We start from the raw sequence: 17,080 nt of genomic DNA on the forward strand, positions 1-17,080 counted from the left end.
CCATACCGAGGAACGGGGTGCGGCCCTGTATTCCCCCTTGACTTACTTCTTACACGATAGCATCAAAATGGCAATCGCGAACACTTTCTGATTTTCGAGAAAAAAAGGGGAAGGGTTTAAACCACTATTCCGCCGACATTCTAGCCGTCATAACTCCGCAGTACGTGTACTTAGAACAAAGCTGATGAGTGCGTTGAATACAGCTCGTCGAACTCTATCTTCAGTATAAAGGACAACTCTCTATCCCCGCGCGTTTGGACGGGAGAGGCCGCCAAAATTTCAAAAAATGGTCATTTTGACCTTCCAAAACAGACTTTTTTCTACACAAGGAGAACGAAGCGGCTCAGAGGCCCGCCCTTTTAACTGTAGCATCCCCGCATCTTCCATAGTAATCACCGCAAAAATCCAGCAAATCCGTCGCACTTTTTTCTAGCCCCAATTTTTGGGTACCTAAAATATTTGAGTCTCTAATTCCGGAAATAATGGCCATACCGAGGAACGGGGTGCGGCCCTGTATTCCCCCTTGACTTACTTCTTACACGATAGCATCAAAATGGCAATCGCGAACACTTTCTGATTTTCGAGACATTCTAGCCGTCATAACTCCGCAGTACGTGTACTTAGAACAAAGCTGATGAGTGCGTTGAATACAGCTCGTCGAACTCTATCTTCAGTATAAAGCACAACTCTCTATCCCCGCGCGTTTGGACGGGAGAGGCCGCCAAAATTTCAAAAAATGGTCATTTTGACCTTCCAAAACAGACTTTTTTCTACACAAGGAGAACGAAGCGGCTCAGAGGCCCGCCCTTTTAACTGTAGCATCCCCGCATCTTCCATAGTAATCACCGCAAAAATCCAGCAAATCCGTCGCACTTTTTTCTAGCCCCAATTTTTGGGTACCTAAAATATTTGAGTCTCTAATTCCGGAAATAATGGCCATACCGAGGAACGGGGTGCGGCCCTGTATTCCCCCTTGACTTACTTCTTACACGATAGCATCAAAATGGCAATCGCGAACACTTTCTGATTTTCGAGAAAAAAAGGGGAATGGTTTAAACCACTATTCCGCCGACATTCTAGCCGTCATAACTCCGCAGTACGTGTACTTAGAACAAAGCTGATGAGTGCGTTGAATACAGCTCGTCGAACTCTATCTTCAGTATAAAGGACAACTCTCTATCCCCGCGCGTTTGGACGGGAGAGGCCGCCAAAATTTCAAAAAATGGTCATTTTGACCTTCCAAAACAGACTTTTTTCTACACAAGGAGAACGAAGCGGCTCAGAGGCCCGCCCTTTTAACTGTAGCATCCCCGCATCTTCCATAGTAATCACCGCAAAAATCCAGCAAATCCGTCGCTCTTTTTTCTAGCCCCAATTTTTGGGTACCTAAAATATTTGAGTCTCTAATTCCGGAAATAATGGCCATACCGAGGAACGGGGTGCGGCCCTGTATTCCCCCTTGACTTACTTCTTACACGATAGCATCAAAATGGCAATCGCGAACACTTTCTGATTTTCGAGACATTCTAGCCGTCATAACTCCGCAGTACGTGTACTTAGAACAAAGCTGATGAGTGCGTTGAATACAGCTCGTCGAACTCTATCTTCAGTATAAAGGACAACTCTCTATCCCCGCGCGTTTGGACGGGAGAGGCCGCCAAAATTTAAAAAAATGGTCATTTTGACCTTCCAAAACAGACTTTTTTCTACACAAGGACAACGAAGCGGCTCAGAGGCCCGCCCTTTTAACTGTAGCATCCCCGCATCTTCCATAGTAATCACCGCAAAAATCCAGCAAATCCGTCGCACTTTTTTCTAGCCCCAATTTTTGGGTACCTAAAATATTTGAGTCTCTAATTCCGGAAATAATGGCCATACCGAGGAACGGGGTGCGGCCCTGTATTCCCCCTTGACTTACTTCTTACACGATAGCATCAAATTGGCAATCGCGAACACTTTCTGATTTTCGAGAAAAAAAGGGGAAGGGTTTAAACCACTATTCCGCCCACATTCTAGCCGTCATAACTCCGCAGTACGTGTACTTAGAACAAAGCTGATGAGTGCGTTCAATACAGCTCGTCGAACTCTATCTTCAGTATAAAGGACAACTCTCTATCCCCGCGCGTTTGGACGGGAGAGGCCACCAAAATTTCAAAAAATGGTCATTTTGACCTTCCAAAACAGACTTTTTTCTACACAAGGACAACGAAGCGGCTCAGAGGCCCGCCCTTTTAACTGTAGCATCCCCGCATCTTCCATAGTAATCACCGCAAAAATCCAGCAAATCCGTCGCACTTTTTTCTAGCCCCAATTTTTGGGTACCTAAAATATTTGAGTCTCTAATTCCGGAAATAATGGCCATACCGAGGAACGGGGTGCGGCCCTGTATTCCCCCTTGACTTACTTCTTACACGATAGCATCAAAATGGCAATCGCGAACACTTTCTGATTTTCGAGAAAAAAGGGGAAGGGTTTAAACCACTATTCCGCCGACATTCTAGCCGTCATAACTCCGCAGTACGTGTACTTAGAACAAAGCTGATGAGTGCGTTGAATACAGCTCGTCGAACTCTATCTTCAGTATAAAGGACAACTCTCTATCCCCGCGCGTTTGGACGGGAGAGGCCGCCAAAATTTCAAAAAATGGTCATTTTGACCTTCCAAAACAGACTTTTTTCTACACAAGGAGAACGAAGCGGCTCAGAGGCCCGCCCTTTTAACTGTAGCATCCCCGCATCTTCCATAGTAATCACCGCAAAAATCCAGCAAATCCGTCGCACTTTTTTCTAGCCCCAATTTTTGGGTACCTAAAATATTTGAGTCTCTAATTCCGGAAATAATGGCCATACCGAGGAACGGGGTGCGGCCCTGTATTCCCCCTTGACTTACTTCTTACACGATAGCATCAAAATGGCAATCGCGAACACTTTCTGATTTTCTGATTTTCTGATTTCCGCCGACATTCTAGCCGTCATAACTCCGCAGTACGTGTACTTAGAACAAAGCTGATGAGTGCGTTGAATACAGCTCGTCGAACTCTATCTTCAGTATAAAGGACAACTCTCTATCCCCGCGCGTTTGGACGGGAGAGGCCGCCAAAATTTCAAAAAATGGTCATTTTGACCTTCCAAAACAGACTTTTTTCTACACAAGGACAACGAAGCGGCTCAGAGGCCCGCCCTTTTAACTGTAGCATCCCCGCATCTTCCATAGTAATCACCGCAAAAATCCAGCAAATCCGTCGCACTTTTTTCTAGCCCCAATTTTTGGGTACCTAAAATATTTGAGTCTCTAATTCCGGAAATAATGGCCATACCGAGGAACGGGGTGCGGCCCTGTATTCCCCCTTGACTTACTTCTTACACGATAGCATCAAAATGGCAATCGCGAACACTTTCTGATTTTCGAGACATTCTAGCCGTCATAACTCCGCAGTACGTGTACTTAGAACAAAGCTGATGAGTGCGTTGAATACAGCTCGTCGAACTCTATCTTCAGTATAAAGGACAACTCTCTATCCCCGCGCGTTTGGACGGGAGAGGCCGCCAAAATTTCAAAAAATGGTCATTTTGACCTTCCAAAACAGACTTTTTTCTACACAAGGAGAACGAAGCGGCTCAGAGGCCCGCCCTTTTAACTGTAGCATCCCCGCATCTTCCATAGTAATCACCGCAAAAATCCAGCAAATCCGTCGCACTTTTTTCTAGCCCCAATTTTTGGGTACCTAAAATATTTGAGTCTCTAATCCCGGAAATAATGGCCATACCGAGGAACGGGGTGCAGCCCTGTATTCCCCCTTGACTTACTTCTTACACGATAGCATCAAAATGGCAATCGCGAACACTTTCTGATTTTCGAGAAAAAAAGGGGAATGGTTTAAACCACTATTCCGCCGACATTCTAGCCGTCATAACTCCGCAGTACGTGTACTTAGAACAAAGCTGATGAGTGCGTTGAATACAGCTCGTCGAACTCTATCTTCAGTATAAAGGACAACTCTCTATCCCCGCGCGTTTGGACGGGAGAGGCCGCCAAAATTTAAAAAAATGGTCATTTTGACCTTCCAAAACAGACTTTTTTCTACACAAGGACAACGAAGCGGCTCAGAGGCCCGCCCTTTTAACTGTAGCATCCCCGCATCTTCCATAGTAATCACCGCAAAAATCCAGCAAATCCGTCGCACTTTTTTCTAGCCCCAATTTTTGGGTACCTAAAATATTTGAGTCTCTAATCCCGGAAATAATGGCCATACCGAGGAACGGGGTGCGGCCCTGTATTCCCCCTTGACTTACTTCTTACACGATAGCATCAAAATGGCAATCGCGAACACTTTCTGATTTTCGAGAAAAAAAGGGGAATGGTTTAAACCACTATTCCGCCGACATTCTAGCCGTCATAACTCCGCAGTACGTGTACTTAGAACAAAGCTGATGAGTGCGTTGAATACAGCTCGTCGAACTCTATCTTCAGTATAAAGGACAACTCTCTATCCCCGCGCGTTTGGACGGGAGAGGCCGCCAAAATTTCAAAAAATGGTCATTTTGACCTTCCAAAACAGACTTTTTTCTACACAAGGAGAACGAAGCGGCTCAGAGGCCCGCCCTTTTAACTGTAGCATCCCCGCATCTTCCATAGTAATCACCGCAAAAAGCCAGCAAATCCGTCGCACTTTTTTCTAGCCCCAATTTTTGGGTACCTAAAATATTTGAGTCTCTAATCCCGGAAATAATGGCCATACCGATGAACGGGGTGCGGCCCTGTATTCCCCCTTGACTTACTTCTTACACGATAGCATCAAAATGGCAATCGCGAACACTTTCTGATTTTCGAGAAAAAGAGGGGAAGGTAAACCACTATTCCGCCGATATTCTAGCCGTCATAACTCCGCAGTACGTGTACTTAGAACAAAGCTGATGAGTGCGTTGAATACAGCTCGTCGAACTCTATCTTCAGTATAAAGGACAACTCTCTATCCCCGCGCGTTTGGACGGGAGAGGCCGCCAAAATTTCAAAAAATGGTCATTTTGACCTTCCAAAACAGACTTTTTTCTACACAAGGAGAACGAAGCGGCTCAGAGGCCCGCCCTTTTAACTGTAGCATCTCCGCATCTTCCATAGTAATCACCGCAAAAATCCAGCAAATCCGTCGCACTTTTTTCTAGCCCCAATTTTTGGGTACCTAAAATATTTGACTCTCTAATTCCGGAAATAATGGCCATACCGAGGAATGGGGTGCGGCCCTGTATTCCCCCTTGACTTACTTCTTACACGATAGCATCAAAATGGCAATCACGAACACTTTCTGATTTTCGAGAAAAAAAGGGGAAGGGTTTATTTAAACCACTATTCCGCCGACATTCTAGCCGTCATAACTCCGCACTACGTGTACTTAGAACAAAGCTGATGAGTGCGTTGAATACAGCTCGTCGAACTCTATCTTTTTTGTAAAGGACAACTCTCTATCCCTTCGCGTTTGGACGGAAGAGGCCGCCAAAATTTAAAAAAATGGTCATTTTGACCTTCCAAAACAGACTTTTTTCTACACAAGGAGAACGAAGCGGCTCAGAGGCCCGCCCTTTTAAGTGTAGCATCCCTGCATGTTCCATAGTAATCACTGATCCGCGAGATGGCTAATACCATTCGTATCTATCAAATTGGCAACGAGTTCATTGACCAGACTTCAGTGCGAATTATCCCTTCGCCATGTAGGTTACTTACAAATGGCTTTAAGGAACCCAAAGGTTCATTGCCGCCCTCACATAAGCCCGCCATTGTTCCCTATCTTGAGCAAAATTGATCCAGTCTCTATCATCATATCCATTTTAATATTATCCTCCCATCTACGTCTCGGTCTCTCCAAAGGTCTTTTTCCCTCCGGCCTCCCAAAGAACACAACATATTCATTTCTGGATTTACCCATACGTGCTACATGCCCTGTCCATCTCAAACATCTGGATTTAATTTTCCTAATTATGTCAGGTGAAGAATACAATGCATGCAGTTCTGTGTTGTGTAACTTTCTCCATTCTCCTGTAACTTCGTCCCTCTTAGCCACATACATTTTTCCAAGCAGCTTATTCTCGAACACCCTTAACCTCTGTTCCTCTCTCAAAGTGAGAGTCCAAGTTTCACAGCCATACAGAACAACCAGTAATGTAACTGTTTTATAAATTCTAACATTCAGTTTTTTTTTTAGAGAAGACTGGATGACAAAAGCTTCTCAACCGTATAATAACAGGCATTTCTCATATTTATTCTGTGTTTAATTTTCTCTCGAGTGTAATTTACATTTGTAGCTATTGCTCAAGATATTTAAATTTTTCCATCACTTCAAAGGATAAATTCCCAATTTTTATATTTCCATTTCGTACTATGTTCTGGTCACGAGAGACAATCTTATATGCTTGCTTTGTCTTTTCGGAATTTACTTTCAAACCTATGTCATTACTTTGCTGTTAGAGTTTCGTAGCAAGCTATTTTTTACTGTAATGAGTTGTTAGTCCTTTGCCCAACCCCGAAGTTGGAAGACCACCCCTTATCGGCTGTCCGCGACTGCTTATTCAATATATTCGCAACTACCCTCCATATCTGCAGACCGTATTCTCTATCCACAACCTGAGGACACACCATGCCAATACCAGAAAGTTTAAATTAAACGTTGCAAAGAGTCTAAGCATGCCTGAGGGTTGCGTTTCCATCACCAATGCTGGGAGGCTCAATCAAACTATTAATAAATTATTTACGATCTTCTTTTGATACCATTAATAGCAATTTTATGACTAAGTTTTTCAGGTCAATTAACTTTATATTGCAAATAATCTATGTGAAAATCTGCATTGGTCATTATGTTAGTGCTCGCAAGGGATTTATAAAACTTTGCTCTTGTCTGCTGGGCTGTGAAATTGTTTTACAAGATGTATGAAATTAATTTGCTCGCTTTCTCTGAACTCGGATATAGCATATGAAGGTAATTTCATAAGTCATGGCAACTATATTATATCAGCCAATAAAGCTGTAGAAATAGAAATTCTCTGCAATTGAAGGTCACTGGAATGTGCTTCGCAATGCTAGTACCAAATTGGGTCCGGGTACAGGAGGCAATCGGTAAGGGAAATGATCCAAAGATGTGTAAATAAAAATCATTTCTTTATTATGCACAAAAGAAAACACATCTTTGCCATCTTTGCACTTGGTCAGTTACTGAGACTCGTTCAGACATGGTTTCTTGTAAATAGTTCTCTTAATCTATCACAAAATATTTCAATATCCGGTAATTTCATCACTATAGAATTTTGTTATTGTAGGTTTAATTTGTAATTCAGTAAATACAAAAATATTCTTTGTTCTTAACTTCTATGATAAAATGTCTAGCTTGCATTAATCAGGTATTCTTGTCGTACTTTAATTTTTATTGTAATTGTAAATTTAATATTAATTGTAATTTTATTGTTCATGTTATAATTGTAATCCCCTGGTAGAGGGGCAGAGAAGGCCTGATGGCCATATCTACCAGGTTAAATAAGTAAATACTAAATACTGATGATGCAGGCGTTTATTGCCATTGGCTGTGTGCGATTCGTCCGTGTGTATCACCTCTCGTCGAAACGCTGTTAAGATGTCCTCCCTGTTTGCAAACCGCTTCCCACACAGCGAATTCTTCAACTGCGGAATGAGATCAAAGTCACATGGACTGAGATCAGGCGAGTAGGAAGGATGTCCCAACGCACTATCACCCAATGCTTCTCGTAGCTCAGAATGACCCTGACGAGCATTTCTGTCACGAAGAAATGCAATCTTTACGTATAACTACTGTTCAATTTTGCTTACATCCATCTTGTAGCACAGCCTCTAACATACTAACTTTTGCGTGTGCTGTCAACTAGCCACCCGTGCACACAGACGCAATCTGGTGGTGGCATCCCATACAGTGTAGAACAGGTTTTCAAACGTATATACTGAACTAACCACATTTTCGGTTATTCGAAAGATATAATTGCTATGACTTATGAAAATTAATGACCCTGGTATATCAATATGTCAATGACGTTAAAAATGTATTCACATTTATATTTTCTCTATATTTTATATTCTCTATTTTCTATTTCTCTATTTTATATAGAGAAGTTTTATATAATATTCTTATTGAATTTGGTATTCCGAAGAGACTAGTTCGATTAATTAAAATGTGTCTTAGTGAAACTTACAGCAGAGTCCGTATAGGCCATTTTCTATCTGATGCTTTTCCAATTCACTGTGGGCTAAAGCAGGGAGATGCACTATCACCTTTACTTTTTAACTTCGCTCTAGAATATGCCATTAGGAAAGTTCAGGATAACACAGAGGGTTTGGAATTGAACGAGTTACATCAGCTTCTTGTCTATGCGGATGACGTGAATATGTTAGGAGAAAATCCACAAACGATTAGGGAAAACGCGGAAATTCTTGTTGAAGCAAGTAGAGCGATAGGGTTGGAAGTAAATCCCGAAAAGACTAAGTATGTGATTATGTCTCGTGACCAGAATATTGTACGAAATGGAACTATAAAAATTTGAGATTTATCCTTCGAAGAGGTGGAAAAATTCAAATATCTTGGAGCAACAGTAACAAATCTAAATGACACTCGGGAGGAAATTAAACGCAGAATAAATATGGGAAATGCGTGTTATTATTCGGTTGAGAAGCTTTTGTCTTCTAGTCTTCTGTCGAAAAGTCTAAAAGTTAGAATTTATAAAACAGTTATATTACCGGTTGTTCTGTATGGTTGTGAAACTTGGACTCTCACTTTGAGAGAGGAACAGAGATTGAGAGTTTTTGAGAATAAGGTTCTTAGGAAAATATTTGGGGCTAAGAGGGGTGAAGTTACAGGAGAATGGAGAAAGTTACACAATGCAGAGCTGCATGCATTGTATACTTCACCTGACATAATTAGGAACATAAAATCCAGACATTTGAGATGGGTAGGACATGTAGCAAGTATGGGCGAATCCTGAAATGCATATAGAGTGTTAGTCGGGAGGCCGGAGGGAAAAAGACCTTTGGGGAGGCCGAGACGTAGATGGGAAGATAATATTTAAATGGATTTGAGGGAGGTAGGATATGATGATAGAGACTGGATTAATCTTGCTCAGGATAGGGACCAATGGCGGGCTTATGTGAGGGCGGCAATGAACCTACAGGTTCCTTAAAAGCCAGTAAGTAAGTAAGTATTATGTAAGAAGAAACAGAAACATGTCGAAATAGCAAATTTTTTTAGGTAATCATCTTTACTTCTTTATTTCTTTCTTTGTCCCTTTCTTGATTTCCTTATTTCCTTAAATACTTACGTATTTATTTATTTATTTTATCTATTTATATATTTAATTTAAATTTAAATCAATTTTAATTTTTAATTTTAAAAACTTTTAATTTAAAATTTTTTAAATTTAAAATGTTTAATAATTTAATTTTAATATCGTAATTGTTTAATAATGATTTCGTAATTTTTTAATATTAATTCTCTAATATTAATTTTCTAATTTATTTATTAAACATTAAACAGTTGTGGAAATAAAATTTAAGTGTCTGAGATAAGAATTTCGTACTGTAACTAGTTTTCGCTTTTAAACGATTCTACCACATACGAACTTTCATAGTAATAATTTTTGTCCACGCTCCTCCCCATATTCTTTCAAATAAACACAATGTATTTGTGAATGTCTATAGGCATCAATAGACAATATAAAAATTGCAAACATTGCCACACTTGAAGATCAACCAGCATATAACAGAAACCTTACCAAAGTTTTTCACTCTAATCAGGCATAAGCAATTCAATGTTTCGAAAGTGGTGATGTAAAACTGAATTTCAGAAGATTGATTCTCATTCTGTCTGCTAGCTCTACACGAACACCCCCACTTCCCTGGAACTCTGAGTGGCAGAGCTCATACTGCCCCATCACTGAGGTCCTACGGCAACCCGCCGAAAGGGAATTTGGAAGTGTGAGGGCTGTCGCCTAACCAGACTAACAAAAAAAAAGTTACTAGGCGTGCCAACGTCCGAGCGCCATGGCTTCCCCTGTGATGAAAAAAAAAAAACATCTTACGAGCTAAACACTCCTGACTGAACGTCCATATTGTGCCAGCAAAAGGCTAACAATGGACACAAAGCTATGAACAAATACACGACGACAATGAGGGGGGCCTAACGTGGAGGGCAGGAGGGCTTAAGAATTAAAACTTACGAACTATAAAAAAATAAACATCACAGGGTTCCGCCGTGACTCTTAATCCTAGGCCCTGATAGTTAACCGGTGCCGCATCGGAGAACAGCTACCGGTGACACAGTAATTGCCCAGCCAATCTAGGGTCGGATTCGAAGGGCACACTTATGCCATGCTATGGCGTGCAGACCCGATACGGCTGCCGTAGTGAAAGCACTACAATCTGACTCGAACGCGGCACTTGGAGGTAACTCACTGTTTATAGATGACTTCAGGAGACTCCATCCTGAAATTGAAAAAAGCAACACATTCAGAACATGGGCAATGTTATGTGGTGCTTTGCTAGAAATTTTGGGTCCAGTACACATTTCGATACCAGACATTGGAACTATTTTCTTATGTGATGATGACGTATGTCATTAATCTCCGCGGCAAACCTCCTGCTTATGACCTTCAGCAGCTTCACAGCTCCCGCGAATCACAGGAGTGCAGCATAGTCTAATAAAGGAATATCGCTATCAAAGGGGACGTTGGTGGTCGGGGATTGATTTAATTCTGAAATTCAGAAGCTTGTCATTTATAAAGCGAATTCATTTATAAGTACGTCCGAAGGAAAAACGTAATTTTAGGTCAAACTGTTCCCTCTGTACAATTATTACAAGGATATGGGTTACAGCGCAGTGTTCCATCTTAACGCATTCCGGAAGAATAGCGCTATTTTTAGAACGCCTGCATCACTCAAGACACGTAGATACAAGAAAACAGAAACCAAACACACACAGTCAAGCTGACACACTCTTATCATTCTTCCTCTGTATTTATATTTGCATAAAATGCAGATCATTTCTCTTTCACATGAAAGAATATTTCCGTTACACTTTGTCGTTCACTAAAGCAAGTGGTAGTGATGAAAGAGAGACAAAAGGTTGTGTTTTACGCAGACCACGCACAATTGAGATTTAGAGTTCACGAGTTATTATTTTTTTAATATTCCAGCGTTCTTTCTCTTTTAATAGACAAAAGGCTGAGTCTTCAGTCCTTAGACGAAGCAAAAACAGTCGTTTAATTCGCCATAACTTGGAAACCAGTAAAGATTTTGAATAGCAATAAATTTAAGAGTAATTTCCATTCTTTTCCAACATTTCTCACACTATGACCCCCATCTAAGGTGAGAAACAAATAAGTTTGTCGCTTACCAATTTCTGAAGGTATAAATGTCTATTTTGAAAAGATAATTTCGAAGTTACTATTTTTTTCTCAGTTCCCAAAAAAAGATTTTGACTTCGAAGTTTTTTCTATGCTTTCCTCAGACATTCACCTATCAATAATAAAATTACAGCGTGATTGATTGACTATCTTAGGAGCTACAACATGATAAATATTTAACGCAGCGGGAAACTGATTTCTCCTTCCCTCTGGCTCCAGTATCCTCATCTCTCTCTCGCACAAGCCATCTATATTACAACGCCGCAGCATCTCGATTCGTTCTCCTCATATGCACGAGATATGCAGCAGAGAATAGTTATTCATTGCTGTGCCATAGGATAGAAGGCTGTTGGTTTATAAGGCAGTGGGTTTGAGTTTTTAGGTTTTAAATGTTGGTATAGTTAATTTAGTTGAGGGGATATTTAAGTGACGTAAGACCGACGAATGTGGAAAGTTTTGAATGATTAACGAGTAGGTAGGCCTACATTTTTTCTCCCGTGTGTAGTGTGAGGAGATACGGAAATTGCACCTTATTTTGTTGATACAAAATGTGTTGTATAGGTATATTATTATTATATTTTACTGAAATTTATAACGAGTTTACTTCGTGATACCACGATTTGTAAATTTATTGATTAACAGTATCATATTTCCTTTGAATGTCCCCACCCAAAAACCACGGTTTCCAACGCGGGTCCCCTAGTGTCTTCTGTTAGTGATACCACCATCTTGTGATGTCATCGTCTTCTGACATTTGTGACGACATATTTGTGTAATGTGGTTTCATATGCCAATAACGTAATGTGTACTATTCCCGGAATTTTCATAGCAATTAAAATTACGAGAACATTAAAAGACGCTACTCACTTAACAGAAGAGATGAGGTGACTCCATTCTTCAGTAGGGAGATCTCGTTAACACCTTTGGTGATCTCAGCTTAGATGAGATTAGAAATCTCCATTCTGAAATATTAAAAAACTCATTAAGGTCACGGGCATTTCTTTTGTTAAGTTTATTTATACAGGTTGTAACATCTATGGTCATAATCGCGTGTCCCACACAGTGACGTCGTTATCTAAGGCATCCTGCCTAGGACTCCAGGTCACATATGTTTTTTTTTTTTTTTTTTTTTTTTACCTTGGGGATTTAATTGAAGTGAATTTTAATGGCAGGCAGAGTAACTATCTCATGCCCCCATGTTTTAAATATCTACCAGTGCACTTCATTAAAACCAGGTACCCAGCTTCGAAGCCGTTAGCCCTGTGAACTTACAATATATTTATTTTCCCCTATTATCATAATACAGGGTTGTTATCTAAGAAATTAGCTTGTTCTTTGTGAGAGTAGAAGAGAAAGAGTGGGGGAAGGGAAGTGGTCCGTGGCCCATTTCTTTTAGGGCTCATCCCGACATTTGTCTTATTGCTCAAGGGAAACGACGGGAAAACCTTGAGCAGGATGAGATGTCGTGCTGACGACAAGCCAATGGCTACAGTGGGATCGGAGTATGTTGAAGTGGGAGATTTTGTTTTAATCATTATTCAAAGTACATATAGTTTAAAAATACATAGAACTGTTTACGAGGAAATACAATTCATCCATACAGCCAATAACGTGATGACCCTGAAACAGAGAAATAACATTATTAGTGCATTAATTGACATGTATGTCTGAGGAGTCAAATGGTTATTCAGTGTTGAAGTTGATATTCGTCTTGTACGTTGTCGTTCCAAGCTAGAGGGTGGAGTACGCTCTTAGGTCTTTTATGTTTATCTAATGCAGGATTGTAATTTCCTAGTGAAGAATTTAGTGGGTTTGTGCTGCTGTACGACTTGGTGTACGTGCAGAAGGCTTTATTTGAAATATATTCTTGAATTGTCGAAATTTCTAGTTCTTCATGAATCAATCTAACAGGAGTTACTCTAGGTAGTCCTGTAATGAATTTTAAAATTTTGTTTTGGAAAACTTGTAATTTTTTACGGACTGTAATAGGTGCATGTCCCCAAGCAGGACAAGCATATAATTTAATATTGGATAAAGCTCCACCATTCTAGAATTGGCTAGTCTGAGTTTTTGTAGTACATGTTCGGAGAAAGTGAGCCATCTGTCTAGTGTTACTCCGAGATATTTAACTGAAGTTTTCCACTTCAATATCTCGGAGTAACCTCAGCCTTATAGGCTTTGACGGCAACAACTTTTATCAACAACTTTATGCTGCCATCTAGCTATTGCATAAGAAGTCACGTTATAACACTAATTTGAATTGCATGGAGCAACTGTACTTCCAACCCATGCCTCCCATAGTGATGCCATATCTCGATAACAAAGCTGTATGTTTATTTGACAAAATCTGTTTATATTGGAATATAGAATACTCTGCAATACTTTATAGTACACAACTACGACCCAACCTGTATAAATTGAAATAAACTTCAGTACGGACCAGAAGTAACTTAAGCTAACCACCAATGGAACAGATGAAAAAAAAAGCACAGAGATAATTACGTCTAATATGGCATACACACTCCCCATTAGTAGAGGCAAAAAAAGGAATTAAATTGACTTTAAAAACCTCCTTTGAGTTCCAAAGATAAAGATAAAGCCACAATCCCAAGAAACCGCACACAACATAAATGACGAGAAACTCCGGCTAGGCGAACACTGCAGCTCTTGCTGAGAACTCCTGGACAGCTCTCAAAACCAACAAGAACCCTGACGAAACAAATAGGCACTTGACGCATGCAAACTACCGGAACATCCACCCAGGACGTCATAGCCCACTGGGAAACCAGTCAAGAGCCCAACCTTACAGTAACCAAAACTCACCTACAACTAGATGACTCGGGGAGAAAGGGATGCAACCGATTCCCTAGCTCTGACATCACCCGCGGCGAAAAATCGTAGATCTCAGAACGCCAAAATACCTGAGCTCGCGTCCAGGCCACCACGAACCTCATCCACCAGGAAAGATCGGTACCACTAAGCAGACTATCAACCAGCCAAACCGCGAAATCTCTCCTCCCTAAACCACTAACTAAATCAAACACAAAACGAGCAGAATAAATCAGAAACGCTAAACCTTCCAAAAAGAAAACTAATAACCAAAAGTAAGAAGGAAAATAACGAAGAAAAAGAAAAATCAAAAAGGAGAACCCAAGCTCTACACTAACAAAGAAAACAAATCCACCCATACTGCCAACTAATCGAACCGTCGTCTCGTCCCCCCACCACTATCTTAGCGAGAAGAGACGCGGAATCGATGAGGGGGGAAAAAAAGATCAAAACACGAGAGTGCACCCCCTGAAATAGTAATATGCGTTACAAGAGTGGTATGTTGTAGTTTTCATGTTCGAGGAAATGTTTGAAAAAGCGAAACGTAGTTGAGCTTTTTTAATTTCTGAGAATTGAAAGAAAACATACCGCTCGTGTATCGTACATTATTTTGTGCGAAGATCATTTATTACATACCTGAAAGAGGAATTTCTAATTAGTTGCAATGAAATCTCCATCTTGGTTTCTGTTCAATGACGGCAAATTTGCAAAACAAAAATATCTATCTTCAACATTGTTGCTTTAAAATGTTTTCTGTGTTTACTATACTCCAGCAGGCCGTGATATACGTCTGTCTTTTTTTTCCCCCAGTCTATAAATGCGAACTTAAAACAAACGGTAAGGTTATGTAATGATTTATTTTTCATTTTAATATTTTAACAATATTATTTATATAACATATTGCAGTAATAACATCGGCATCTGAAATCTTGTTGATTTTTTCACGGCTTCCTTAATGTTACTTGCATCACGAATGCAGTAACTTTAGTGGAGTTGTAGAGTTTACTTAATTTTTGCAAATATTTAAAAACAATAATTAACAGTGCAATTTAGGTGAAATTGCAGTGGTAAGTTTCCAATTTATAATTATTACTATATGGAACGTCTCTAAAAATAATATGTTGAAAGCCTAAAGCAGTAAAATCAATATGTCACTTAAGCGGTAAGAAGAGGGAAATTGTTATGTGTGTTAGGTTGGAAATACTGAATGTGGAATTTTAGACTTACCGCGGATTGGTTTTGTGCGGAAACCAAGCAAATATGCACGATCTCGCACAAAAGTAAGTACCCACTCTGAGAATCGAGATGGCAGAGCGTTTCTACAAAACCCTCGCCCAAATATGCCGACCCAACCTTAGACATGGCTATACATACTCATAACGAAATAACCCTAGGAACACCAAAAATAACCGCACCAAGAAAAATCCCTACTAATGAGCATACCGAGAGAGCCTGATAAAAGGAGAAAATGGGAATGGAACATGACCCCACAAAACTATAAAACTGTCACCACACATAGTCAAAAATGAAAATGAAACACGAAAAATGACAGCGAAAGAAATCGTAACATGAAAAATACGCAATTTCCAAAATATGACTAGTATCAACCGTAAAATCAAACCACGCATTCCTCACAACTGACTAGCCTGGCAGAATGAAGAACATATAACATAGCAACTCCGAAAACACAACAAAAAAACAGAAAGCTATAAAATCACTCACCCAAATCTCCATAGAAAACCCGAGAACAAAGAACAATGCTCCACCTATGGTCGCCTGGCTACAACCATGACGAGTAGCGTCAAATGCAGAGGAACGCCTTACTCGCCATCCTGACAGTCCTCCAGGACGTAACTGGTCCAAACACTGGTGGCTCAAAAACTCCCGATTCATCATGAAACAATAACATACCACATAAGTTAGCAATCCCTAACTATCACAAATTTAATGAGACAACTCAAAATAGATCCGCAAAAGAGGATCTTTATTGTCATAATAACCAGCTCATATAGTACAACCTGTAAAGCCTGCTATCCGCCCGTCTTATTTTGGACTTCAATGGATCTTTTAGTAAAGACTTCTCGAGTTGTCTCATTAATACGTCAGAGTAAAATACAACATTATTCACTATAGCAAAGTATTTCATTAACAAAATAATGAAAGAAACAGAACAATAAAGCAGAACATAACCATATAACATTAATGCAATTAAAATTCGACGAATTCCGATGCTTAGCCTCGAGCCCAGTGAGGAAACCCTGTTAATCTCGTAACCTACATAAATTACTTTAACAGAAGATTTCTAGCGGAAATTGACATGAAACACTAGAAAAATGACGATCTCTTTCATGAATAATATATATATATATATATATATATATATATATATATTTACACAATACCAGGCACAACTAATAGAAAAAATAAAATAAGTAAGAGAACAAAAATTATTACCGGTTGCTCTGTATGGTTGTGAAACTTGGACTCTCACTTTGAGAGAGGAACAGAGATTGAGGGTTTTTGAGAATAAGGTTCTTAGGAAAATATTTGGGGCTAAGAGGGATGAAGTTACAGGAGAATGGAGAAAGTTACACAACACAGAGCTGCACGCATTGTATTCTTCACCTGACATAATTAGGAACATTAAATCCAGACGTTTGAGATGGGCAGGACATGTAGCACGTATGGGCGAATCCAGAAATGCATATAGAGTGTTAGTTGGGAGGCCGGAGGGCAAAAGACCTTTGGGGAGGCTGAGACGTAGATGGGAAGATAATATTAAAATGGATTTGAGGGAGGTAGGATATGATGATAGAGACTGGATTAATCTTGCTCAGGATAGGGAC

Source organism: Periplaneta americana, chromosome 17 (genome assembly GCF_040183065.1).
Source record: "Periplaneta americana isolate PAMFEO1 chromosome 17, P.americana_PAMFEO1_priV1, whole genome shotgun sequence".
NCBI classification, from domain to species: Eukaryota; Metazoa; Arthropoda; class Insecta; order Blattodea; family Blattidae; genus Periplaneta; species Periplaneta americana.